The sequence below is a fragment of the Theropithecus gelada genome, chromosome 8 (assembly GCF_003255815.1).
Source record: "Theropithecus gelada isolate Dixy chromosome 8, Tgel_1.0, whole genome shotgun sequence".
Classification (NCBI taxonomy): Eukaryota; Metazoa; Chordata; class Mammalia; order Primates; family Cercopithecidae; genus Theropithecus; species Theropithecus gelada.
The window spans coordinates 129,476,576-129,503,371 of record NC_037676.1 but is presented as its reverse complement, the minus strand read 5'-3'; the positions used below and the strand labels follow the sequence as shown (position 1 = coordinate 129,503,371).

Genomic DNA, 26,796 nt, shown 5'->3' with positions numbered 1-26,796 from the left:
ACCTTTCTGACTCATATTTTTCATGGTATTAGTCAGCTTTTAGAGTAAGGTAAAATCTAGAACAGCCTTTATACACACCCTGCCTCCCACACACACACATACATACATACATAATACAAACACAGACCACATATGTCCACATCCTTATGCACAAACACTAAGAAATACATGCAGACACAAATATACATGTACACAAAATTAAATACATCGCTATGGCACATTCACTATATATGTAAACACCCTTACACACACATACATACACGCACACACACACACACACACACACACGCACGTATGGAATTAGCTTTTTCTCCTTATGGGAGGAGGGAAATGAAAAGAACCAAAACATTCAGATTCCCAAATGGACACGTAAGAACCCCGTCATGGAAATAGGTCTGGGTTTTTTTTCTCTTTTGAGGGAAGCAGGGCGTTTCTGGTTACTGTCACCATTGCCGTTGTGCCCCTGCTTACCATCCCCCTGCCCACCGCGCCTCCCCCCTGCCCCCCGCCCCACCACTGCTAGGGTTTACAGGTCATCCCTGGATCACATAAGTGATATTGTATTCTTTTTTCTTTGACACAAAGTAAAATTATAATTAATCTCGAATAAAGTAAAAATGAACTCCTGAGTTCCAGTCCCTTGTGTAACAAACCTGATTTATGGCAGGCACTCAGGAAATATTAGTTGCATGAATGAAGGCTGCATTTTCATTAGAACAACACACAGCCTAGCCCCTTCATGTTTCAATGAGGGTTCAGATACCCAGAGGGCTATGCGATTGTCCAGGAGTCCACTCTGCTAATTGTTAGCAGAGTGGAACAGAAGCCTTAATTTCCAGAATCTAGTGAACTTAATGAATCAAGACCATTGCGATTGGAAATCTGTTCTCCTCTGCTGCTGCGTCTCCTCCTTCATACTCAAGCCAGAAACCAGGAAGGTATGTGCCACAAAGTAAAGTGAGATTCAAGACAATTATCCATCAAGACTTTGTTACAGATTTCCAAAGCAGGCAATTCAAGTCCCAGCTTGACTTTACTGTCTCCATTTTGGTAGTTAATAGAGACAACTTGAATTCAAATTTGTCCACATGAATTTCCCTTGTTTCTCTGAGGTTTGACTTTTCTGCCAAAAGAGAGAAACACAGAGAGAGGGGAGAGAGAAAAGAGGGGAAAGAGAGAAGAGAAAGAGCCCAAGGAAATGTGACTGTAATAATTTTTTAAAGAGTATTTTTTCAATTTTTTAATTGAAATATAAAGTACATGTAGTAAGGTATGTAAATAACTCAAATCTTAAGTGATTTTTACATACATGTATACCTGTGTACACCTGTGTAATTACTACCTAAGTCAAGATGGAGAACATTTTAATCACCTTAAAAGGTTTCCGGTGTCTCTTCCCACCAATACCTGCTGATGTGCCCACTCTCCTTACTGCTATCAGCAGATTTGTTTTACCTGTCCTTGAACTTAATATAAATGTAATTATACTGTATATGCTCTTTTGTGTCTGATTTCTTTCACCCAACATACTTGTTGGTTTAGTTCATGTTCTTGTGTACATCAGCAGTTTGTTCTTATTAAGTAGCAGTGTTCCATTGTACAAATGTACCATATTTTATCCTCCTTCATGTTAATGAACATTTGAATTGTTTTCATGTTCTTGTTATGAATCAACATGGTTATGAATAGTTTGGTTATGAAGAGTTTTGCACATGCTTTTTAGTGTATTTTGTTTCTCTTAAATATATACTTAGTAATGGGATTACTGGTCATACAGTATAGGCAGAAGTTCAGCTTCAATTGACACAACCAACGGTTTTTGAAAGGGGTTGAGGCAGTTCACACGCAATAAATAACTAACAACATATAAAAGTTCCAATAACTCCCAATATTTACCAATATTTGATTGTATTAGTCCTTTAAAAATTTTAGCCATTCTGATGAGTATGTAGTGGTAATTCAGTGTAGTTCAATTTGCATTTTCTTGATGAGCAATCAGTGTGAAGTGCCTGATCAAAGTTTTTTTTTTGTGTGTGTGTGCCATATTTAAAGTGGTTGCTTGTCCTTTTGTTATTATTTTGTAAGAGTTCTTAATGTATTCTGGGTATGAGTACTTTCGCAGATAGAAACATATGCATATATTATGATAAAATTATTATTCCAGGCTGTGGCTTGCTTTTTCACTTCTTGTGTCCTGTTTAAGAAATATCTGCTATCCCAAGGTAAGATATTATTCTTTTTTTTATGTTATTTTGTTTTACCTTTCACATTTGGTGTACACTACATTTGTAATTAATTTGTCCATATTATACGACATATAGCCAAGACTTATTTTTTACCATACAGATACCCAATATTGCCATTTACATAGAACATCATTCTCTTCCCACTCAATTGCCTTGGCACTTTTGTCATAAATCAGATGACCGTGTATGTGTAATTCAGTTTCTGGACTCTGACTTCTGTTTCTTTAGTCTATTTGCCTATCCTAGTACCAATATGCACTGTATTAATAACCGTAGCTTTGTAGTAGGTCTCAAAATCTGACAGTGTAATTCTTTTGGTTTTTTTCTTCTGCAAATTTTCTTTAGCTGTTTTAGGTCCTTTGTATTTGTATATAAACTTCAGAATCAGCTTGTCTATTCCAACAACAACAACAAATGAAAGTTTCAGAAACTTTAACTGAAATCATATTGAATCCGTAGGCAATTTTGGAGTAATCTGCATCTTGGCAATGTAGAGTCTTTCGAACCATAACCATGGTAAGTCTCTCCATTTACTTAAATCTTCTTTAATTTATTTCAACAATGGCTTCCAATTTCCAGTGTGGAGCTCTTGGAAACTATAATTTATGTGAACTTCTAGTTCGATATTTTTTGGTGTCATTATAAACATTGTTGTTTTAAAAGTTATCTTCAATTTTTGTTGTCAGTGCCCAGAAATACAATTAATAATAACTTTTATATATAAACTGTATCCAGTGATCTTGCTAGATTCACTGATGAGTCTGATATTGTAGATTCCTTGGGATTTTCTCTGTACATAATCATATCCTTTCTGAATAAGATAGTTTTACTTCTTCATTTTTAATATCTATGCCCTTTATTTATTTTTCTTGCCTAATTTCAGTAGCTAGGACTTCTATAATATTGACTACAAGTAGTGATAGGAAGAAAAAGTAAAATAGGTATAGTGTGAATGTGAGAAAAATATGGCATGAAATATAGAAACTGAAAGGACTAAACCCAATATCTCTAGTCCTATATGTGGCTTAAGGAGAAAGAATGCTGCCTCTAGAGCACTTTTGGTGAGGCAGATTTTGTGGTTGTATTAACAAACTGCTATTACCCAGGACTGAGTTAATTATTCTTGTGGGTTTCTTTTTTTCTCCAGTGCCTTACTTGACTCCATGATCCAGCCTGTGAAGGAGTGACTTGTTGATAGACTCTGTCAGAATCACTTTTCCTACAACCCTCGACTGCCCAAGCAATTTTCACTAATACCTTCCTTTATTTTTGTTGTTCACTCATTAGACAGCTGTTTATTAAATGGCCGTTAGGTGTTAGGTACTTTAGTAGGCACTGGGAAATAAATTAACAAAATGGATGCAACTCTGTCTTTGCTGAGCTTATTATCTTGTGATTTTCAGTGGAAACTCATAGAAACTCTCATTTGTAGATTTGAAGGAAAAAGCTATCTAATTTTTTGATATAACTGAAGGTCTGGAATTATTTATAACACTGGAGTTCTAGAGTTCTTTGATGTTAGGATTAGTGTACAAAATGTTATTAAGGACACAAGATTTTCTATCTGCTGTGCTCTCTACCATCCTCAGGCTGTTGGCTTTGATAATCTTTTTTTTTTTTTTTTTTTTTGAGACTGAGTCTCGCTTTGTTGCCAGGCCGGAGTACAGTGGCGCGATCTCGACCCACTGCAGTCTCTGCCTACTGGGTTCAAGTGATTCTCCTGCCTTAGCCTCCCAGGTAGCTGGGATCACAGGTGCACGCTACCACACCCAGCTAATTTTTGTATTTTTAGTAGAGACGGGACTTCACCATGTTGACCAGGATGGTCTCGATCTCCTGACCTCGTGATCCGCCCACCACGGCTTCCCAAAGTGCTGGGATTACAGGCGTGAGCCATTGCGCCAGGCTGGCTTTGACTACCTTAAGACCATTATAGTTCCTGTAGTTCTAAACATTGTAACTTCCTACCAAAATATTCAAGGAAGGAAGAAAGTGAAATGGCAGCTTTTTTTTTTTTTTCATATTTGTCTATTTTCTCTAAATGCAAAATCATTTCTAGATGTTCTCCTGAAGACCTTCTCTATGTTTCAATGGTAGGAATTTTACCACATGGTCACCCTTAGCTATATGAAGCGTGGAGAACATGAGTGTCTGGCACAGAGACATGGATTTACCATGGTCAACTTAGATTGGCCATGGTGAGTCCACTAGAGCTATTTATATTGTCACCTCAAACCAAACTGGGGTGCTGTTAGCAATGAAAAAACAAGGAGGGCCAGGCATGGTGGTTTACACCTGTAATTCCAGCACTTTGGGAGGCTGAGGTGGGTGGATCACTTGAGGTCAGGAGTTCAAGACTAGCCTGGCCAACATGGTGAAACTCCGTCTCTACAAAAATACAAAAATAAGCTGGGCATGATGGCAGGTGCCTGTAATCCCACCTACTTGGGAGGCTGAGGCAGGAGAATCGTTTGAATCCGGGAGGTAGAGGTTACAGTGAACCTAGATCACGCCATTGCACTCCAGCCTAGGCAACAGAGTGAGACTCCATCTCAAAAAAAGAAAAAAAAAAAAAAGAAATGGCCAATAGATACGCAATGAGCTCCATAACTGTAGAAAGCACCTTGTTTCGTTCAACATTCTATGCCCAGGTCCTAGCCCAATGCCTGGGACACAACACGCACTTAAAAAATTACTGAATTAATAGTCGGTTATTGATAAATATATATTTAATACATAAATGAATGACTAATAAATGAATATGTAATTAAAGGGTGTAACCTTTTACAATGGCAATGTTGCTTAATTAATTATAATCAATTCAAATCTTCAACTGTCCCAACGAAATTAATGTTCATGATTCAAACTGGGGGAATACACAAAGGTATAAGAAGCACTTTGGGATTTAAACAAGAGCTTGCATCGGTTGTTAAAAAAAATATTATCCCAGAATAACACAAATATGTTAACACTGCTTTTTTGGATGTGTAAGTTTACTCAAGATTTTTCCACAGTTTATAACTTTACTGGTATTTTCTCTACATCTTACACATTCTAGAAACAATTAATTCATTATGCTTATTTATTTATTCATTTTTTATGTCACCCAGACTGGAGGGCAGTGGAGCGATCTCGACTCACTGCAATGTTCGCCTCCCAGGCTCAAGCGATTCTCCTGCCTCAGCCTCCTGGCTAGCTGGGATTACAGGCACCCAACACCATGCCTGACTAATTTTTGTATTTTTAGTAGAGACAGAGTTTCACCATTTTGGCCAGGTTGGTCTCGAACTCCTGACCTCAAGTCATCCACCCGCCTTGGCCTCCTGAAGTGCTGGAATTATAGTTGTGAGCCACCACGCCCAGCCCATTATGCTTATTCAAAGGCTTATTTATTCATTCATACATTTATCCATTTACAAATCAAATATCTAATGTGGCTCTTCTGGGCTAGGAAGTGTGCTATTGCATGACTTGCAGTCTGAGGACATTCTCCTGTCTTGTACACATTTCTCTACCTACCTTATACCACAAATTCCAACATATATTTTAAGACTCACTCAAATATCTCTGCCTCGATCAAAACTACTTTCATGAACAGAGAGGATGGCTTTTCCTTTCTTCTGTAGTCACAATACACTTTACATATACTTCAGTAAGAGTTTTTGAACTTTTTGCTAACTTCATTATTCACTCTCATGATTTTCTCTTTCATTAGACTATGACTCCTTGATGGTAGCAATTCGTAGTAATCAAATTTTTGTATTTTATTTTAGTGTCTGGCGTCTTTCTTGACATATGTAGCAGTTGCTTTTTGACAGCTTGCTTCTTCAGTGAATGAATAAATTAATAAAGAGACATGTGATGTTCAGTGATCAATTTTGTAGGTAAGAACACTGAGGCAGACAGAGGATGTGAGCAAGCAAGAGGCCTTGGGCTACAATTTAGATCATTTGACTCTTACTCTAGATGCAATCTGCAGAACCCACATACTTTTAGTTATTGCCTTTGTCTATGTTCTGCCACTGTCACTTCTAAGGAAGGCGTGTCATCCCAAATGGAGTAGTATCTTATTGGTAGACCCAAATCTGCAGTGTTTGCCAGGTCACCTAGATGAGTATCTGTGTGTAGCATTCTGCACATTCATCTTTTCCACATTCTGGAGGTGTTGTCTTTTTATAGGCAGCACATGAATAACAATGGGGCCCACCTGGGGAGCAGAAGAGGACATTTTCTAGTTCTGAACATAGATAAGCATCACTAGCTTTTCCCTTCTAGCAGTAATGGCCTCAAAAGTTCCAACTTAGGAGAAAAAGGTGAAACAGTCTGCCAAAGTGTGTGAAAAGTTAGAACAAACCTTGCTTTTACCAAGACCCCGTGTCCCTCTTCTGGAAATTCACACTTTCACACTTTTAGACAAATATTAAATGTGTGACATTCTATTACATACAGTGCCTGGCACATGGAGACACGCAGTACACTTTAGCCCCCTTCTTTCTTCCTCTAACTCCAGGTTCTAAACTAGAAAAAGCCCCACTTGAGTCTGAGATTTGGTTTTTGAACCAGTTTATTTCAGATTGTAATCATGCTATCTAGGGTTGTGACAGTGTTTTGCTATTTATAGGGCACTTTGACCTGATTCTTCTTGCACAGGAAACTTGTCCTACCCTTTTGCCCACTTCACAGAAGTGAGGACTGAGACAGAGAAAGATTAAGTAACTTTTTATTTAACAAATACTTGTTTACATTCCCAAAGCATTTATTAAATACTAGGGCGTAATGATGGAATGAATTTTACCATAAGGATAAACCAGTATTCTGGACTAAGCCAACCCAGGAGACCCTAGGAGGCCTGTTTGAGAAAGTGACATTTAAAGTAAGGCTTGGCTGTGGCTACATATCCAGTAAGTGGCTGAGCTGGGATTTGAACTCATGCCTGCTTAGCTCTAAAGATGATGCTTTTGGCTTTGTACTCTGCTCTCTCTCCAGACAAACTGTGGTCCAAAATCGTTAAAGCTAATGTTTATCCCTGCCCAACTGGAATTGTCATGTTATGACAAATGGCTCTGCGGTCTCAGATGCCCAGCAGACCCATTAGTGGAATTCTATGTGCTATGGGCCTGGGCAAAATGCCAAAGCCTTATACACTCATCACATTTGGTCTGGCAAAGGTCTTCAACAAAGAGAAGTAGTTACAGCAATGAAAAGCAACAGGTCCAGCAACACCAGAAGAACAAAATAATTAATTTCCCTAAACTAGAATAAACCATTTATATAGAGTAAGAGACTATACAATCAATGATAGGAAGAAATAGAAGAGGCTTTAGTATTCTAGCCTTCATTGTAGATGTAAATGTCGAGCCTCAGAGAAGTTATATATCTAATTAGTGTCACCCAGGTAGACTACAACAGAATTAGGATTAGAACTTAGTTCTTATGACTCCCAGAGCAGGGAAAAGACAGGATGAAGTCCCAAAACATTGCCTGTGAACTCACATCTGACATTGAATTGAGAGTCTGCTATTTATTCCCTGTGTGACCAGAACCCTTCAGAGCCCATGAGATTAGCTATCATAGAGCAGACTTTTGATCCACACTAGGCATTTTTACCTCTTGCTCTTTGACTGGGTGCCCCACGTTTATTCAGAAATATACCAAAGGTATTACATCTATTAGTTTTACACATTGAGGACAGATCATTATAAGACAAATTGAAATTAAAACATCATCAGGTCTCATTCATTGTTTAACTTACACTGAGCAATATTTAATAACTAGAATATCAAGAGAGTCCAAAGTGTTTGCCCATCCCCTCACGACCAATGTAATGGAATTTTATTCTTATCGCCTGCTCAGGGTAGTGGCAATTTGGGATACAGAGGATAGAATTAGAGTCATGACGTAGGATCCACAGAATTCATAGATGCCAAACATCTACCCTTCTCTGTCACCACACATTTGACTCACATGGTGGAAAGGGGTAACACAAGCAGAGAGGCGGCTTAGCCTTTCATATTTTATCAATGGCCTATGAGAAGACAGGTTTCTTGCTTCAAATCCCAGCTCAGCCACACAGAGTTTGGTAATATTGGGCAAGTCAACCAAGCTCTCTGTGCTCCAGTTTCCTCATTATTAAAATGGGGGAAATAATAGTGCCTGCATCAGAGGGTTGTTGTGAGAACTAAATGAAATAATTTATCTGAGCTTTAGAACCCACACCATATTAGTTAAAAATGCAGGCTTTTGCTTTTATTATATTTCTTCACCTTAGACTGCAAACTCTAAGAGGACAGCCTGGACTGTTTTATTCATAAAGCATTACAGGAACAGTAAATAGAACTAGGAGCTTTTCAATGGCCTGCCTGAAATCTGAAAAATAGGTATATTATTCCACAATTTAAAAAAATCAAAGAATTAAAAATTAATAAATGTTAATAAAATATCTGTAATATGTAATATCAAGGTCAACTCAACTCAGCTCTTGTTTATATAAAAATATAGTAAAGTTTAAATTGCAAAACCTTATAGACAATGTGCTATTAAAACTCAAAAGTATAATTCTTTCATATATATACACACCTTTAAGTTCAGGGGTACATGTGCAGGTTTGTTACATAGGGAAACTTATGCCACAGGGCTTTGTTGTACAGATACTTTCATCTCCCAGGTATTAAGCCTAGTGCCCATTGGTTATTTTTCCTGATCCTCTCCCTCCTCCCAACCTCTACCCTCAGGTAGGCCTCAGTGTCTCTTGTTCCCCTCTATGTGTTCATGAGTTCTCATCATTTAGCTCTCATTTAAAAGTGAGAACTTGTGGTATATGGTTTTCTGTTCCTGCCTTAGTTTGCTAAGGAAAGCAGTGTGGCAATGTCTCAAAGGCCTAAAAATGGAACTACCATTCAATCCAGCAATCCCATTACTGGTTATGTACTCAAATATTTTTAAGGCAAGACAAAGCTGCAACCAGGACACCTGGTCTCCCTGAAACCCCTTCCACTGATGTTGTTGTCGTTTTTTCTTTTTCCCCAGTTTTTCAGGCTAAAATCCTGGATCACCTTGGGCACTGTTCTCTCCTGCCCACCCTTTCCCATATCCAGAGTTTCATCACTTCTCTCTGCTTCCACTGCTAACTCCCTGGTCCAAGCCACTGCACCTCTTTTCATGATTATTGCCACAGCCTCCTTGCTGGTTCCCTGACCCCACTCTTGCTCTGAACTATCCAATGAAAACCTGAATTAGATCATCTCATCCTCATCTCAAAGCTTTCTCATGGCTCCTCTGCCCTCTCAGGAAAAATCTAAGTTCTGGATGGCCTAAAAAGCCCTTGTCTCTTACTATTTATCTGACCTCATTCACTACCACCTTTTTCTTTGATCATTCTGTTCCAGCCACACTGGCCTCCTTACCACTCCTCAAATATGCCAAGCTCAGCCCCCACCCCCCAGGGCTTTGAACTGGCTGATCCTCCTTCCTGGAATGCCTTTCCCCAAATATCAGCTTGGCCAACTCCCTCCTCTCCTCCAAGTGTCTGTTTAAACACGACTTCAGTAGGAGCTATCTTAACGTCCTATTAATATTGTAATTCCTCTCATGATACTTCACACCTCTTTCCCTGATATGCTTTCCACATACCATGAAATGTCTGCTGAGATAATATATAATTCGCTTATTTTTTTTATTGTCACTTCAAAGAGGGCAGTGTGTTTTGTGTTTTGTGTTTTGTTTAGTGCCAGACTACTTGATGATGAAGAGAGTGCCTGGCACACAGTAGGTGCTCAATATATACTTGTTGAATAAATGTGTCAATGTTTGATGTACATACCTTTTATTATGTTTGATTTGCTACCAGTGCTGCCTCCAAATACAGGAGTGCTTCATGAGATGTCCACAAAAGGTCTTAAAATATTCCACAAAAATCTTAAAATATTTCATGAGAAAATTTTTTATAGCAGCACCTGGAATTTAGCTTGCATAGGACCCTCTGTGAGTTGACCCTGTTTATCTATTCAGCTTTACTTCTCCCCTCTCTCCACTTTGTATTTTATTCTCTACTACTTCCAACTGATTGTGATTTGACCAGACTCCAGACTATCTTATGTCTCTTTGCTTTTGTTTATCTGTTACTTCTCTCTGGAATTCCCTGCCCCTTCTTAATTTTTCTGGCCAATTCTCACTCTCTAGGACTCAGAGGTTTCTCCTGAGGAGACTTCCATGAGTCTCATGTTGAGTTAGGTGACCCAATCCTCTGTTCTTCATAGTCATTCATGTGTTTATCTAGCTCAGTATTTGCCATACTACTTTGAAATTGTTTCCTTATGTGCCCATCTCTCCCCCTAGATTGCAAACTCCTAGAGAAGGGCTCAACAGTGAGTGTTGAGGGTGCACAGAGGAGGAAGGCAGCACAATGATGGAAGACTTCTTAAAGAGGTATGTTCCAAGAGCCCCCACTTCCTTTCATGGGACACTCATGCTCTTACACCCAGACTATCTAGGGATACATCTAATGTAGTCATGGAAAGAACAGGGGACTTGAGTACCAGACTGACATGATTTTGAACCCTTGCTCCCTATTGACCAAATGTGTTCTTGAACAAGTCTCTGAGCCTCAGTGTCCTTTCTGCATGGTGGGGATAATGATACTGCACTACATATATAAGGTATCTGGCACATGTAAATGTCCAATACATGCTGATTTCTTCACCCGCTTCTCATCCCTGGGAAAGAAGTAAACTCATCTACTCCTTGGTACCCATTCATTCCCCCTCAGTTGGAAGCATGAGGTGCGCAGCTGCCTGACCTGGGGGAAGGGCTGCAAGCAGTAGGTGTTAGATGTGGTGGAGCTTGTTGACTTCCTCCCAGGGGCCCAGCTAACAAACTGCCTGTTCCTTGATAGTCAAGTTCAACTTTCACTTCTTAGCACCACAGGAAGTTGACTGAACATAAACTGAAGTCTCTCTCAAACAGAAGACATCTTTGCCGGGTCCCTGTCCTTCCTAGCCTCATTCCTGCTCTCCCCAGTGAGCAGGCTGCCCTCCCTTCTCCCCTCAGCACCACTGATGGGCAAGGGTACTCAGAACTACTACCTCATGGGCCATGACATGTGCCAGGAGCTGCACCCAGGACCTGAATACAGTAGTTGGCTCCCATTGAATGTTCATAGTTACCCCAGGATAAGGAGGGGACACTATGATCGTTTTCTATTTTGCTGTGATCAGGTTCAGTGAGCTAAAGTCACCCACCTTCCCAGTCTCCACTAATAGAAGTCATGTATCAGTGCTATTGGTCCTTCTGTTACAAGGATTCAGAATTCATAATCATGGAGCTTCATTTACAGGCAGAAGTTTCTTTCATAGTTTTCTAAGTGTTCCTTTTAGCAACAATGGAGAAAATCAAAGAGGGCAAAGGTGAAGGGAGAAAATGCCATTTCCTTTTTTGTCCTTTGCTCTTGTAATCTTTTGCTTTAGTTTCCTTACTATGTCTCTGAGGGTGAAACTAGTGGTGAGAGTGGTCCAAAATGGGTTTAATGAATCTGATTCTGGTGACACAAGGTGAATTTGGTATATTTTTCCCTAAAGATAGAGAGACAATATAACATAGTCTTTACATTAATAGATTCTGGAGCCAATTTTCTTAGGTTCATTCTCTTTCCTTTCACGTGTGTTGATTTTCAATAAACATCTTGCACCCAATTCCATCTTACTGTTTTATTTTTAAAAAATTTAATTTGAGAAAGTTAGCTGTATGAATTTTTCTCTTTTAAAAAATTCTTTAATTGCAATTATTTCCATCTATGCTATTCCACTGAAACCATTTTAACATGGGCTTAATAACTTCATTGTATGTTAATGTTAATTTTTCATTTTTTACCTTCTTGGTTTTCTAGCTGCATTTAATGTGGTTGACGACTCACTCTTTGAAGCTCTATTCCTCTGGCTACTATAACATGAGACACTTTGTCTCCTTCTTCAGTCTCTGTCTTCTCCACAGTCTTCTTCTCCTTTTATGTACCTTTAAATATTAATGTTTCCCAGAGATATTTTCTTAACTCACTTCTCTACTGATTCTACGTATTTTTCTTGATCCAACTCTTCTAATTTTACCCATTTTGATGATTTTATAATTTTTATTTTCTATTTTGATCTCTTTTCAATCTTCCAGACCTAAATATCCAAATGCCTGATGGATAGTGCTTTCTTTTTTACTACCAAACCCTCAAAGGCACCATGTTCAAAAGGAATTAGTCATCAGTCTCACTACACATAAGTTTCCTCTTGTGTTCAAGCTAGAGACTTGAGAGTCTTCTTGTTCCCTTCTTCTCCCTATTTTCTCCATAATCAATCATCAAGTCATGTGGATTTTGTTCCTAAATATGTTAACTTCTTTCCTGTCTCACTTTATCTCCCTTACATATAGGTATTTAAGACCCCCAGTGTCTCTCACATAGACTTTGGCAATAACCTTCTAATATCAGTCAACCTAACCAATAGGCCACCAGTGCTTCTTGCAGAATCTGGACAATGTAGCGCACTGAGAATGCTCACACTGGTCATATATGTATGAGTTGGTATGACATCTAGGGAAGTTGAAGACTTACATGGCCTTTGGCCCAGCAATATACACCAGAATACATTAGAGAAACTCTAGCATGTGTACACAATGATATACACACAAGAATGTTCACAATGCCATTATTTTTAACAGCAAAATTATAGAAACAACACAAGTGTTTATCCATAACAGAATGGATAAATGAGCCATGGCATAGTCATACAATGAAAAATAATATAATGGTCCAAATGAATGATCTGAAGAGATGTCATTGTTGGCAATCTTATAAAAGACTGAGTTAAAATGTAATTTGTGAAAAATGTTAATCATTTGACATTATTTAATACAAAGTTTTAAAACATGCAAACAACTGTATATATTATTTATGTATATATGCAGATTCAGCAATAATATTAAATCATGCCTGGGAATGATAAGTATCAAAGTCAGAAAGTGGTTACCCTTAGGAAGAGAGGTAGGTATCAGCAGGGGGGCACATAGGATGTTTCAGCCATATCTGTAACGTTTGTTTGCTTTAAAAAATTTAAATCAAGCTTGGCAAAGTATGACATTTGATTAAGCAGGATAGTGAGTGCGTATCTGTTACTTATATTGTTCTTTATAATTTTCTCTGTGCTAAAGCATTTTGTAATTTAAAAAAACCTGACCGTGTTACTCCCATGCTTAAAATTCAGCAGTGGCCTCCAGTTGCCCCCCAGGTAGCATCCACATTCTTTAATGGAAAGCCCTTCCTTGCTTGGAACTTGTCAACTTGGATTGGACATTTGTAGTTATATTTCTAAGAACGATTCCCTTTTGTCAATGGAGCCTGATTTCCACTTGGATATCTGGGTGGTTTAGGGAAACTGACCTCAAAACCCAATTCTAAATTTCAACCATGTGACCTTGGCTTAATCAATTAGCACATCTCTTTCCCTCACCTCTGGGGATGATCATATGAACTAAGCCAGTTGTAATAGAGTTAACCTCATGTTCCTAATGAGAAACCCAGAACAAAATGCTTTATTTTTCTTCAGTTTTTTATTAGGTCAGCTCCTAAATCAATTAAGAAATAACAACAGTGAAAATAAAACTAAAAAATATGAAGAGGCTGAAATGTGAAAGCTCTGCCAATTGTAATATGTAGCAGCTAAGGTTGCTGTATTTATTGCCATCAAGCAAGTGTTCCAGGAAAGAGCAGAGAAGATGTGCCTGGGAGCCTTTATGTGTAGGTCTGTAAATGGTAGATATCACTACTACTCACACGCCATTGGCTAGAATTGAGTTGCATGGATACACCCAATTGTAAAAGAAGGAAATAGAGACTATTGTGCCCAGGAAGAAAAGAAAATTCATTTATGGAAGAGGTAGCTAGTCTCTCACAGCCATGAAAAAAGTGTTTAGCTAACTGAAGCAAATAGCAGTCATCTTGTGTCCCTAAGGCAAGTTAGACTAATATTGAAGTGGAAACCATGAGGAAAGGAGTGATACTGAAACTAACCACATCTTTGAGGATATGCATTCATTTCCTACAACATGAATTTATTGAGGACCTACTGTAATACAGGCAGCATGGTAGACACCAAGAGAACTGATGTCCTCTTCCTGCCTGCCTGCCTGAAGCCTACATTCTGGAGGGGATAGAGCGAGCAGATCATCAGATCTAACTGTAAATCTGCTGTGCCTCTATATATTTTAGTGATGTGAGCCAATATTTCCCCTTGATTGTTCAAAGTCATTTGGTTGACATATTTTGTTGCTTTAAATTGAACACATTCTTATGTACAGCCTCTGTCTCCTCATCTCCAACCAAGAAAAATAGCTTGTTCTCTGTATGCAGGGACACATGATATTTCCCACATGGCTTTGTACATATCTCCACCTCAATTTAAAATGCCTTCTGGGGGGGCACCAAGATGGCCAAATAGGAACAGCTCCAGCCTCCAGCTCCCAGCATGAGTGACACAGAAGAGGGGTGATTTCTGCATTTCCAACTGAGGTACTGGGTTCATCTCACTGGGGCATGTCAGACAGTTGGTGCAGGAAAGCGGGTGCAGCCCAAGGAGCAAGAGCCTAAGCAGGGCAAGGCATCACCTCACCTGGGAAGCACAAGGGGGAATGGAATTCCTTTTCCTAGCCAAGGGAAACTGTGACACACAACATCTGGAGGTCACTCCCACCCTAATACTGCGCTTTACCAAGGGTCTTAGCAAACGGCACACCAGAAGATTATATCCCACACCTGGCTTGGAGGGTCCCACGCCCATGGAGCCTCCCTCATTGCTAGCACAGCAGTCTGATATCTAACTGCAAGGCAGCAGAGAGACTGGGGGAGGGGCACCCGCCATTGCTGAGGCTTAAGTAGGTAAACAAAGCAGCCCAGAAGCTCAAACTGGGTGGAGCCCACCACAGCTCAAGGAGGCCTGCCTGCCTCTGTAGACTCCACCTCTGGGGACAGGGCATAGCCAAACAAAAGGCAGCAGAAACCTCTGCAGATGTAAATGTCCCTGTCTGACATCTTTGAAGAGAGTAGCAGTTTTCCCAGCATGGAGTTTGAGATTTGAGAATGGACAGACTGTCTGCTCAAGTGGGTCCCTGACCCCCGAGTCGCCTAATTGGGAGACATCCGCCTCTAGGGGCAGACTGACACCTCACACCTCACATGGCTGGGTACCCCTCTGAGACAAAGCTTCCAGAGGAACAATCAGACAGCAACACTTGCTGTTCAGCAATATTCTCTCTTCTGCAGCCTTTGCTGCTGATACCCTGACAAACAGGGTCTGGAGTAGACTGCAGGCAAACTCCAACAGACCTGAAGCTGAGGGTCTTGACTGTTAGAAGGAAAACTAACAAACAGAAAGGACATTCACACAAAAACCCCATCTGTAAGTTACCATCATCAAAGACCAAAGGTAGATAAAACCACAAAGATGGGGAAAAAGCAGTTCAGAAAAGCTGAAAATTCTAAAAATCAGAGCACCTCTCCCCCTCCAAAGGAATGCAGCTCATCGCCAGCAATGGAACAAAGTTGGATGGAGAATGACTTTGGCGTGTTGAGAGAAGAAGGCTTCACATGATCAAACTTCTCAGAGCTAAAGGAGGAATTATGAACCCAGCGCAAAGAAACTAAAAACCTTGAAAAAAGATTTGACGAATGAATAACTAGAATAACCAATGAAGAGAAGTCCATAAATGACCTGAAAGAGATGAAAACCATTACACAAGAACTACATGACAAATACACAAGCTTCAGTCACTGACTCGATCAACTGGAAGAAAGGGTATCAGTGACTGAAGATCAAATGAACGACATGAAGCAAGAAGAGAAGTCTAAAGAAAAAAGAGCAAAAAGAAATGAACAAAGTCTCCAAGAAATATGGGATTGTGTGAAAAGACCAAATCTACATCTGATTGGTGTACCTGAAAGTGATGGGGAGAATGCAACCAAGTTGGAAAACACTTTGCAGGATATTATCCAGGAGAACTTCCCCAACATAGCAAGGCAGGCCAACATTCAAATTCAGGAAATACAGAGAATGCCACAAAGATACTCGTTGAGAAGAGCTCCAAAACACATAATTGTCAGATTCACCAAAGTTGAAATGAAGGAAAAAAAGTTAAGGGCACTTGAAATGAAGGAAAAAATGTTAAGGGCAGTCAGAGAGAAAGGTCGGGTTACCCACAAAGGGAAGCCCATCAGATTAACAGCAGATCTCTTGGAAGAAACTCTACAAGCCAGAAGACAGTGGGGGCCAATATTCAACATTCTTAAAGAATTTTCAACCCAGAATTTCCTATCCAGCCAAACTAAGTTTCATAAGTGAAGGAGAAATAAAATCCTTTATAGACAAGCAAATGCTGAGAGATTTTGTTACCACCAGGCCTGCCCTACAAGAGCTCCTGAAGGAAGCACTAAACATGGAAAGGAACAACCAGTACCAGTCATTGCAAAAACAGGCCAAAATGTAAAGACCATCAACACTAGGAAGAAACTGCATCAACTAACGAGCAAAATAACCAGTTAACATCATAATGACTGGATAAAATTCACACATAATAATATTGACCTTAAATGTAAATGGGCTAAATGGTCCAATTAAAGGACACAGACTGGCAAATAGGATAAAGAGTCAAGACCCATCAGTTTGCTGTATCCAGGAGAGCCATCTCATGTGCAGAGACACAGATAGGCTCAAAATAAAGGGATGGAGGAAGATCTACAAAGCAAATGGAAAAAAAAAGGCAGGGGTTGCATCCTAGTCTCTGATAAAACAGACTTTAAACCAACAAAGATCAAAAGAGACAAAGAAGGTCATTACATAATGGTAAAGGGATCAATTCAACAAGAAGAGCTAACTATCCTAAATATATATGCATCCAATACAGGAGCACCCAGATTCATAAAGCAAGTCCTTAGAGACTTACAAAGAGACTTAGACTCCCACACAATAATAATGGGAGACTTTAACACCCCACTGTCAACATTAGACAGATCAATGAGATAGAAAGTTAGCAAGGATATCCAGGAATTGAACTCAACTCTGCACCAAGTGGACCTAATAGACATCTACAGAACTCTCCACCCCAAATCAACAGAATATACGTTCTTCTCAGTACCACATCGCACTTATTCCAAAATTGACCACATAGTTGGAAGTAAAGCACTCCTCAGCAAATGTAAAAGAACAGAAATTATAACAAACTGTGTCTCTCAGACCACAGTGCAATCAAACTAGAACTCAGGACTAAGAAACTCAATCAAAACCACTCAACCACATGGAAACTGAACAACCTGCTCCTGAATGACTACTGGGTATATAACGAAATGAAGGCAGAAATAAAGATGTTCTTTGAAATCAATGAGAACAAAGATACAACATACCAGGATCTCTGGGATACATTTAAAGCAGTGTGTAGAGGGAAATTTATAGCACTAAATGCCCACAAGAGAAAGCAGGAAAGATCTAAAATTGACACCCTAACATCACAATTAAAAGAACTAGAGAAGCAAGAGCAAACACATTCAAAAGCTAGCAGAAGGCAAGAAGTAACTAAGATCAGAGCAGAACTGAAGGAGATAGAGACAGGAAAAAACCCTTCAAAAAAATCAATGAATCCAGGAGCTGGTTTTTTGAAAAGATCAACAGAATTGATAGGCTGCTAGCAAGACTAATAAAGAAGAAAAGAGAGAAGAATCAACTAGACAATATAAAAAATGATGAAGGGGATATTACCACTGACCCCACAGAAATACAAACCACCATCAGAGAATACTATAAAGACTTCTATGCAAATAAACTAGAAAATCTAGAAGAAAGGGATCAATTCCTGGACACATACATTCTCCCAAGACTAAACCAGAAAGAAGTTGAATCCGTGAATAGACAAATAACAGGCTCTGAAATTGAAGCAACAGTTAATAGCCTACCACCCAAAAAAAGTCCAGGACCAGACGGATTCATAGCCAAATTCTACCAGAGGTACAAGGAGGAGCTGGTACCATTCCTTCTGAAACTATTCCAATCAATAGAAAAAGAGGGAATCCTCCCTAACTCATTTTATGAGGCCAACATCATCCTAATACCAAAGCCTGGCAGAGATACAACAACAACAACAAAAAGAGAATTTCAGACCAATATCCCTGATGAACATCGATGCAAAAATCCTCAATAAAATACTGGCAAACCAAATCCAGCAGCACATCAAAAAGCTTATCCACCATGATCAAGTGGGCTTCATCCCTGGGGTGCAAGGCTGGTTCAACATATGCAAATCAATAAATGTAATCCAGCATATAAACAGAACCAAAGCCAAAAAACACATGATTATCTCAATAAATGCAGAAAAGGCCTTTGACAAAATTCAACAGCCCTTCATGCTAAAAACTCTCAATAAATTTGGTATTGATGGAACGTATCTCAAAATAATAAGAGCTATTTATGACAAACCCACAGCAAATATCATACTGAATGGGCAAACACTGGAAGCATTCCCCTTAAAAACTGGCACAAGACAGGGATGCCCTCTCTCACCACTCCTATTCAACATAGTGTTGGAAGTTCCAACCAGGGCAATCAGGCAAGGGAAAGAAATAAAGGGCATTCAGTTAGGAAAAGAAGAAGTTAAACTGTCCCTATTGGCAGATGACATGATTGTATATTTAGAAAATCCCATCATCTCAGCCCAGAATCTCCTTAAGCTAATAAGAAACTTCAGCAAAGTCTCAGGATACAAAATCAATGTGCAAAAATCACAAGCATTCTTATACACCAATACCAGACAGAGAGCCAAATCATGAATGAACTCCCATTCACAATTGCTTCAAAGAGAATAATACACCTAGGAATCCAACTTACAAGGGATGTGAAGGACCTCTTCAAGGAGAACTACAAACCACTGCTCAATGAAATAAAAGAGGACACAAACAAATGGAAGAACATTCCATGCTCATGGATAGGAAGAATCAATATTGTGAAAATGGCCATACTGCCCAAGGTAATTTATAGATTCAATGTTATCCCCATTACGCTATCAATGACTTTCTTCACAGAATTGGAAATAACTACTTTAAAGTTCATATGGAATCAAACAAGAGCCCGCATTGCCAAGACAATCCTAAGTCAAAAGAACAAAGCTGGAGGCATCACGCTACCTGACTTGAAACTATACTACAAGGCTACAGTAACCAAAACAGCATGGTACTGTTACCAAAACAGAGATATAGACCAATGGAACAGAACAGAACTCTCAGAAATAACACCACACATCTACAACCATCTGTTCTTTGACAAATCTGACAAAAACAAGAAATGGGGAAAGGATTCCCTATTTAATACATGGTGCTGGGAAAACTGGCTAGCCATATGTAGAAAGCTGAAAATGGAAGCCTTCCTTACACCTTATTCAAAAATTAATTCAAGATGGATTAGAGACTTAAATGTTAGACCTGAGACCATAAAAACCCTAGAAGAAAACCTAGGTAATACCATTCAGGACATAGGCATGGGCAAGGACTTCATGTCTAAAACACCAAAAGCAATGGCAACAAAAGCCAAAATTGACAAATGGGATCTAATTAAACTAAAGAGCTTCTGAACAGCAAAAGAAACTACCATCAGAATGAAAAGGCAACCTACAGAATGGGAGAAAATTTTTGCAATCTGCTCATCTGATAAAGGGCTAATATCCAGAATTTACAAGGAAATTTACAAGAAAACAAATTTACAAGAAAAAGCAAACAACCCCATTAAAAAGTGGACAAAGGATATGAACAGACACTTCTCAAAAGAAAGCATTTATACAGCCAACAGACACATGAAAAAATGTTCATCATCACTAGCCATCAGAGAAATGCAAATCAAAACCACAATGAGATACCATCTCACACCAGTGAGAATGGCGATCATTAAAAAGTCAGGAGACAACAGGAGCTAGAGAGGATGTGGAGAAATAGGAACACTTTTACATGGTTGGTGGGATTGTAAACTAGTTCAACCATTGTGGAAAACAGTGTGGTGATTCCTCAAGGATCTAGAACTAGAAATGCCATTTGACCCAGCCATCCCATTACTGGGTATATACCCAAAGGATTATAAATCATGCTGCTACAAAGACACATGCACACGTATGTTTATTGTGGCACTATTCACAATAGCAAAGACTTGGAACCAACTCAAATGTTCATCAATGACAGACTGGATTAAGAGAATGTGGCGCATATACACCATGGAATACTGTGCAGCCATAAAAAAGGCTGAGTTCATGTCCTTTGTAGGGACATGGATGCAGTTGGAAACCATCATTCTCAGCAAACTATCGCAAGAACAGAAAACCAAACACCGCATGTTCTCACTCATAGGTGGGAATTGAACAATGAGAACACTTGGACACAGGAAGGGGAACATCACACACTGGGGCCTGTTGTGGGGTGGGGGGAGTGGGGAGGGATAGCATTAGGAGATATACCTAATGTAAATGATGAGTTAATGGCTGCAGCACACCAAGATGGCACATGTATACATATGTAACAAACCTGCGCATTGTGCACATAGACCCTAGAACATAAAGTATAAAACAAAAACAAACAAACAAACAAATGCCTTCCGATCCCTGCTCTAAGCCACACAGTTTAATAATGGTAGACATAGAATTTGAGTTATTCTCATAATAGGTCTTTTAAACAATACCTTCTTCTCTTCATTCTTTCCGTCTTATAATGGATATTCTTTCTGGTGCATCATGTAAAGGAATGTAACTACATGCATGTAATGATAAGATTATTTATATGTATTTATGACTATTACAAAAAATTAGAAAAATTCTAACATTCTAGAGGAGCATTTATTTTATTTTTTTAATTAAGAAAAGTATAATTTTATTTATTTATGTGTGTAAATTTATGGGGTACTTGAGAGAATGGGTTACATGTATATAACGTGTAGTGATCCAATCAGGACACTAAGGGTGTCCATCACCTGAGTGTATTATATTTTTGTGAAGTCTCACCATCCTACTCTAGGAGAACATTTTAAAAACTGTTCTGTAGAGATACTACTCAAATTAAGTTCCCAGTCCTGAAACATCAGATCAGCTAGAAATTGGACCAAAATGCAAGTTCTCAAATGACAAATGAGACCACTTGAATCAGAATTTCTGGAGTGGAGCCCACACATTTGTATTTTAGCAACCTTTCCAATGATACTTATGTACATGCTCAAGCTTGAAAACCACTTTCCTAGGACATTAGTTCCTCAACAAGATTTATGAGTAACCTTGTTTCATGAAAAAGTGTTTAGGAGATACTGATTCAATAAAAACTAATCAGGTTTTTATTGTTTGCAGGGCTTTCAAAACTTGAAATAGGCCACTATGCATTGTTAATTTCCAAGAGGAAGATGCTTATGTCCTCAATGAATATCTTCCCACCGTGAAGTACTCTTCTTCCCCCACTTTTTAAAACAATTATTAACACCTGGCAGAAGTAGGATGACAGCTTACAGCTTAGAAAAAGTTGGCCTAAAATAGTGACTAATTTTCATACATTATTTATTTGTCATCATGCTTATCTTTCTCTCTCTAAATTGTATATTTCATCTCTGTGATCACAGATTGAGCCTCATATTTCATATCTGCCCCGGCCTAATGTTTGTTTACAGAATGAGCTCAATGAATATTGTTTAGTGAGTAGGATTTAATTTATTTGATAAATAGATAACCTTACGTTTTAAACCGTGGATTTCACACAAGGACATTTACTTACTATGTTGAGCTATAATTAATTTTTAATACTCTTTAGGTACTCATAATAAAGAACAGGATATTTGGAGAAGGAAGACAATTTCATTCCTGGTTCTTAGTCTTACCGGTTTGTTGATCGTGAGTATATGGATTCTCTGTGGCTCAGTGCCTTCCTCTGTAAAATGGGAACACAGTGATGTTCATCTCACAGAATTGATTTGTAAAAGGGCTGGATGAGGTTATGAGAATGTTTTGCAAAGTGATATAGAAAGATTAATTGCAAACTTCATTTGAATCTTAACTTGTTTGAGATAGGTCATGCTATGAATCAACTACGAAGTGCAGATATTGTCAAGATTAAATATTTCTTTCCAAAGAGCTGAGAGGAGGGGCTGCTTGTTTGTTTGTTTCTTTCTTTTTAGAAAGATGCCAGGATGGGCTCATTTTGGGATTTTCCTCTCACTTGCTCATCTTACTTTTTCTTTAGTTTCTCTATTCATTACAATACAGTGCTGCAAAGCTTTATGGCATTTTTATTTTGTGGGAGATGAATCTGAATAAAGAATTACAGTTAAATCATTGCTAAGTTTGATGAATCAGTACCAAAGAACTCTTCAAGTTGTCATTTTTTAAGTTTTTTAAATAATTGGCTTTCAGTGGTTCCCTCTAAGGAATTTTAATTTTGAATAATGCATAGAAAAATATGCACACACACAAATCATTCAGTGTCCACCTTGAGGGAAATAAAGGTGCCTGTGAAGTGAAACTTTACCTTTCTACGTCACCAGCTTCCTGTTAGAGCACAGTTTTTCTTTGTTCAAAGTCTCAGCATTGAAGAACTTCCTTTTAGTAGGTACTTTGTTTGTTTGTTTGTTTGTTTGAGATGGAGTCTCACTCTGTCACCCAAGCCGTAGTGCAGTGGCATAATCTCAGCTCACTGCAAGCTCTACCTCCCGGGTTCACGCCATTCTCCTGCTCCAGCCTCCCGAGTAGCTGGGACTACAGGTGCCCGCCACCACACCCAGCTAGTTTTTTTTGTATTTTTTGTAGAGACTGGGTTTCACTGTGTTAGCCAAGATGGTCTTGATCTCCCGACCTCATGATCCACCTGCCTTGGCCTCCCAGAGTGCTGGGATTACAGGCGTGATTTTGGAGGTAGTTTTGAGTAGGGAGTATACATTTAAAATACTGAAACTCAGTTAAGGAATAATCTAATACTGTATTCAACTGAAACTCAGTTGAAAAATTTCTTTCCAATAATGTAAAAAGGAGAATCAACTGCAGTAATGAGGGAGATGATTTGCTGATAATTATAACAAATATTTACTACAGATCTGTATGCACCATGAACTGTGCTAAATGCTTTATACATATAACTTTATTTTGTGCTCCAACAACCTATTACACAGAAATTGTTATTATTCCCACTTTCTAGATTAATAAATTGGTTTTGAGGGGTCATATAGGTGAAACGACTCACTCAATATCACAAGCTGTTATGTGGTGAAGTTTGCATGATCAGTACAGGGTTCTGGTCCTCCCACTCATTCAGTGGTACTAGTCAAGATCTGGAAGCTCTTCTGGTCTTAGTTTCTCTAGCTGTGAAGTGAGAATGACTAGGACTAATCATAGAATATGAGAGTACATGTGAAAAAAATGTCTTTTTAAAGAGTATGAAAAACTTGGGTTGTAAAATTTTCTTGTGGATAATTTATTATTGCTTTTCTTTTTTAGATAACACTAACAGAGTTGACCTTAGAATTGGAGTGCCTGGGTTAGAACCTTGGCATCACCTTCTTACTGTAAGACTTTGGTCAAGTTAGTAACTTTTCTGTTCCTCATTTGTGAAATATAGTTAATGGATGTGTGTGTGTGTGTGATGCGTTTATCGGGACATAACGCCATTGTAAGTTGAGGAGCATTTGTGTATATATACATGTTTATTTGTGTGTGTGTGTCTGTCTGCCTGTCTGAGAACAGTGCTGGCACAAAAGTGCTTAATACACTTCACTCATTATTATTAATATTACTATTGTTGCATTTTCGCCTGGAAGGCATACTTCTGATGTGAGTTCATGAGAAGACACTGGCAAGGACAGCAAAGAACAGGAGAACACTCTAGCTTCCCTGATAGCATTCGAGGTGCTGTCCAAAGTGAGTTTTCCTCAAGCAGAGAGATGCACTGCCTCTTTCATGCTTTGCTTTTCCTACTGCCTACTCTATTTACACCTTTCAAGTAAGGACCAATCAGCAAAACCCCAAGAGAGTCACTGTCGTGAAGATAATTATGAACTGGCTGAGTCCTTGCAATGTTTATTATTTAGGTTTTTAAGAACAGATAATTAAAGGCCCCACAGAATCTAGTCTCTCCCAATTGTAAAAGTGGGGTCTTAATAGAAACCCACAGAGCACTTGGGGTTGTGCACTTGCTTCTGAAAGTTCTCTTAAGAAATCACTGACCTGGTGCACTCCCTGGGGTATTTCATGACCATGTGAAATCACTTACTGTTTCTAATTTGCATTTTTCCTGAGTTTGCATATTTTTCTTGCATCTGCTTTGTTGCCAATGTACCAAGTCCTTATACATTTGGACTGCATTTACTGCAGTTTGGAATGGTTTCTCAGAAATGGGACATTAAAATCCTGGAGTGTGACACTGAGACGTGGAAAGGGCTTCCTTTGTAAGCTGTTCAGGCATGCTGAGCATTAGTGTAGAAATTATTTTTTCCTTAATTTTCTTGGATAGCAACCTATATAGGATCTTATAATTGTGTGTAAGAATTCATTAAAGAAACTCTCTTGATTGCTAGAAATCCAAGCTGCTAGTGAGGAGAGAACTGCAGTGATTTGTTGCAGCAGAAGTATTATGGAAATATTTACTGAATACCTTCTATGTGCTGGGCATTGAGTGAAACACTTTCATATCCCTTGCAACACCTGTCTTAGTCTAAGGTAATACTTTAATGTAATTCTAACAAATGGATAAAAAGGGAATTATCATTATTTTATTGATGAAACACCAGAGACTGCAAGAAACTAGGCCCAGAACAGTTAAACAGAGTAGACATAACCTCTTACCACCTTATCTGCTACTATGTAACAAACTACCCTAAACTTTAGTGGTTTAAACCAACAAACATTCATAATCTCACAGTTTCTGGCACATAGGAAGCACTGCATAAGTGATTGTTATTCTTGCTGATTATGTTTCTGTCATTGACATTGTGTATCACTGAGTTGGGATGTGTATTAGATAGAATCATGGAAGGTAAGGTTATAGAACAACAATTCAGACATGTTCATTATGCTAAGTGCTTTACATATATGAAGTCAACTACATTTAATACGTATCAACAATGAGGTTGGTATTAGTATTATCCCCATTTTAGAGATAAAGAAAGAAATTCAGAGAGACTTCCTTCCTTCCTTCCTTCCTTCCTTCCTTCCTTCCTTCCTTCCTTCCTTCCTTCCTTCCTTCCTTCCTTCCTTCCTTCTTTCCTTCCTTCCTTCCTTCCTTCCTTCCTTCCTTCCTTCCTTCCTTCTCTCTCTCCCTGTCTTCCTCTCTCTCTTTCTCTCTTTCTGTCTTTCTTTCTTTCTTGACAGAGTTTCACTCTTGTTGCCCAGGCTGGATTGCAATGGAACAATCTTGGCTCAATGCAACCTCCGCCTCCCGGGTTCAAGCAATTCTCCTGCCTCAGTCTCCCCAGTAGCTGGGACTACAGGCATGCACCACCATGCCCGGCTAATTTTGTAGTTTTAGGAGAGTCAGGGTTTCACCATGTTGGTCAGGCTGGTCTCGAACTCCTGACCTCAATTGTTCCATTCTCCTCAGCCTCCCAAAGTGCTGGGATTACAGGCGTGAGCCACCACGCCCGGCCTAATTTTTCTTACGTGAGATAGTTTACCAAAGTCCACCTTCCACTTCTTCCTTTGTATATATAGACATGGCGTTTCCTAGCTTCTCTTGCAGTTAACTGTGGCCATGAGCTTTGGGCAGTGGAATGTGAATGGATGTGATGTGGCCACTCCATATGTGTTTATCTGTGTCCTTTCCCCTTCTAGGTGACTGTGATGGCACCTTCCAGACAGATAGCAATGCCACATGGCAGAATTCAAGATGGCAGAATCACTATCAGCTTCAATTCCTGAATGACTGCAGAGCAAAATTTCTTGCCTGCAACATACACTGTCTTTGCAGCCTCCCTGGGCTGTTATATAATGACACATAAAAATATTTCTTGTGTTGAGGCATCCCAAATTTGATGTATTTGTCATCACAGTCTATCCTACGAATACATTTCCGATCCAAATAATGCTAGATTCATGAGAGTTTATAGTCCAGAGATTTTTTTTTTTTTTGAGAGAGAGAATCTCGCTGTCTCCCAGGCTGGGGTGCAGTGGCATAATCTTAGCTCGCTGCAGCCTCCACCTCCTGGACTCAGGTGATCCTCCCTGCTTAGCCTCCATGAATAGCTGGGACCACAGGTGTGCACCACCAAACCTGGATAATTATTTTGTATTTTTTGCAGAGATGGGGTTTTGCCACATTGCCCAAGCTGGTCTCAAACTCCTAGACTTAAGGGATCTGCCCGCCTTGGCCTCCCAAAATGCTGAAATTACACGTGTAAGCCATAGTAATAGTTCCTAGCCATAGTCCAGAGATATTTAAAAAACTTTAGCGTGAGTCATTTCTCTCTGCTGTAATTCTTTCATGCATTTTGAAAACCTTTTCTGCCATACAGTGCTTTTTGGGAAGTTCTTTGGACAG

At 39.1% G+C, this 26,796-nt stretch overlaps 1 long non-coding RNA gene across 1 annotated transcript; it reads left to right on the top strand.

The window, feature by feature from the left end:
- The first annotated feature begins 10,517 nt into the window (after nt 1-10,517).
- Nucleotides 10,518-24,182, top strand: LOC112630738. Its single transcript, XR_003120926.1, has 3 exons — nt 10,518-10,670; nt 23,763-23,830; nt 24,083-24,182. It is a non-coding gene; the product is annotated as an uncharacterized LOC112630738 (long non-coding RNA).
- The last annotated feature ends 2,614 nt before the right edge of the window (nt 24,183-26,796 follow it).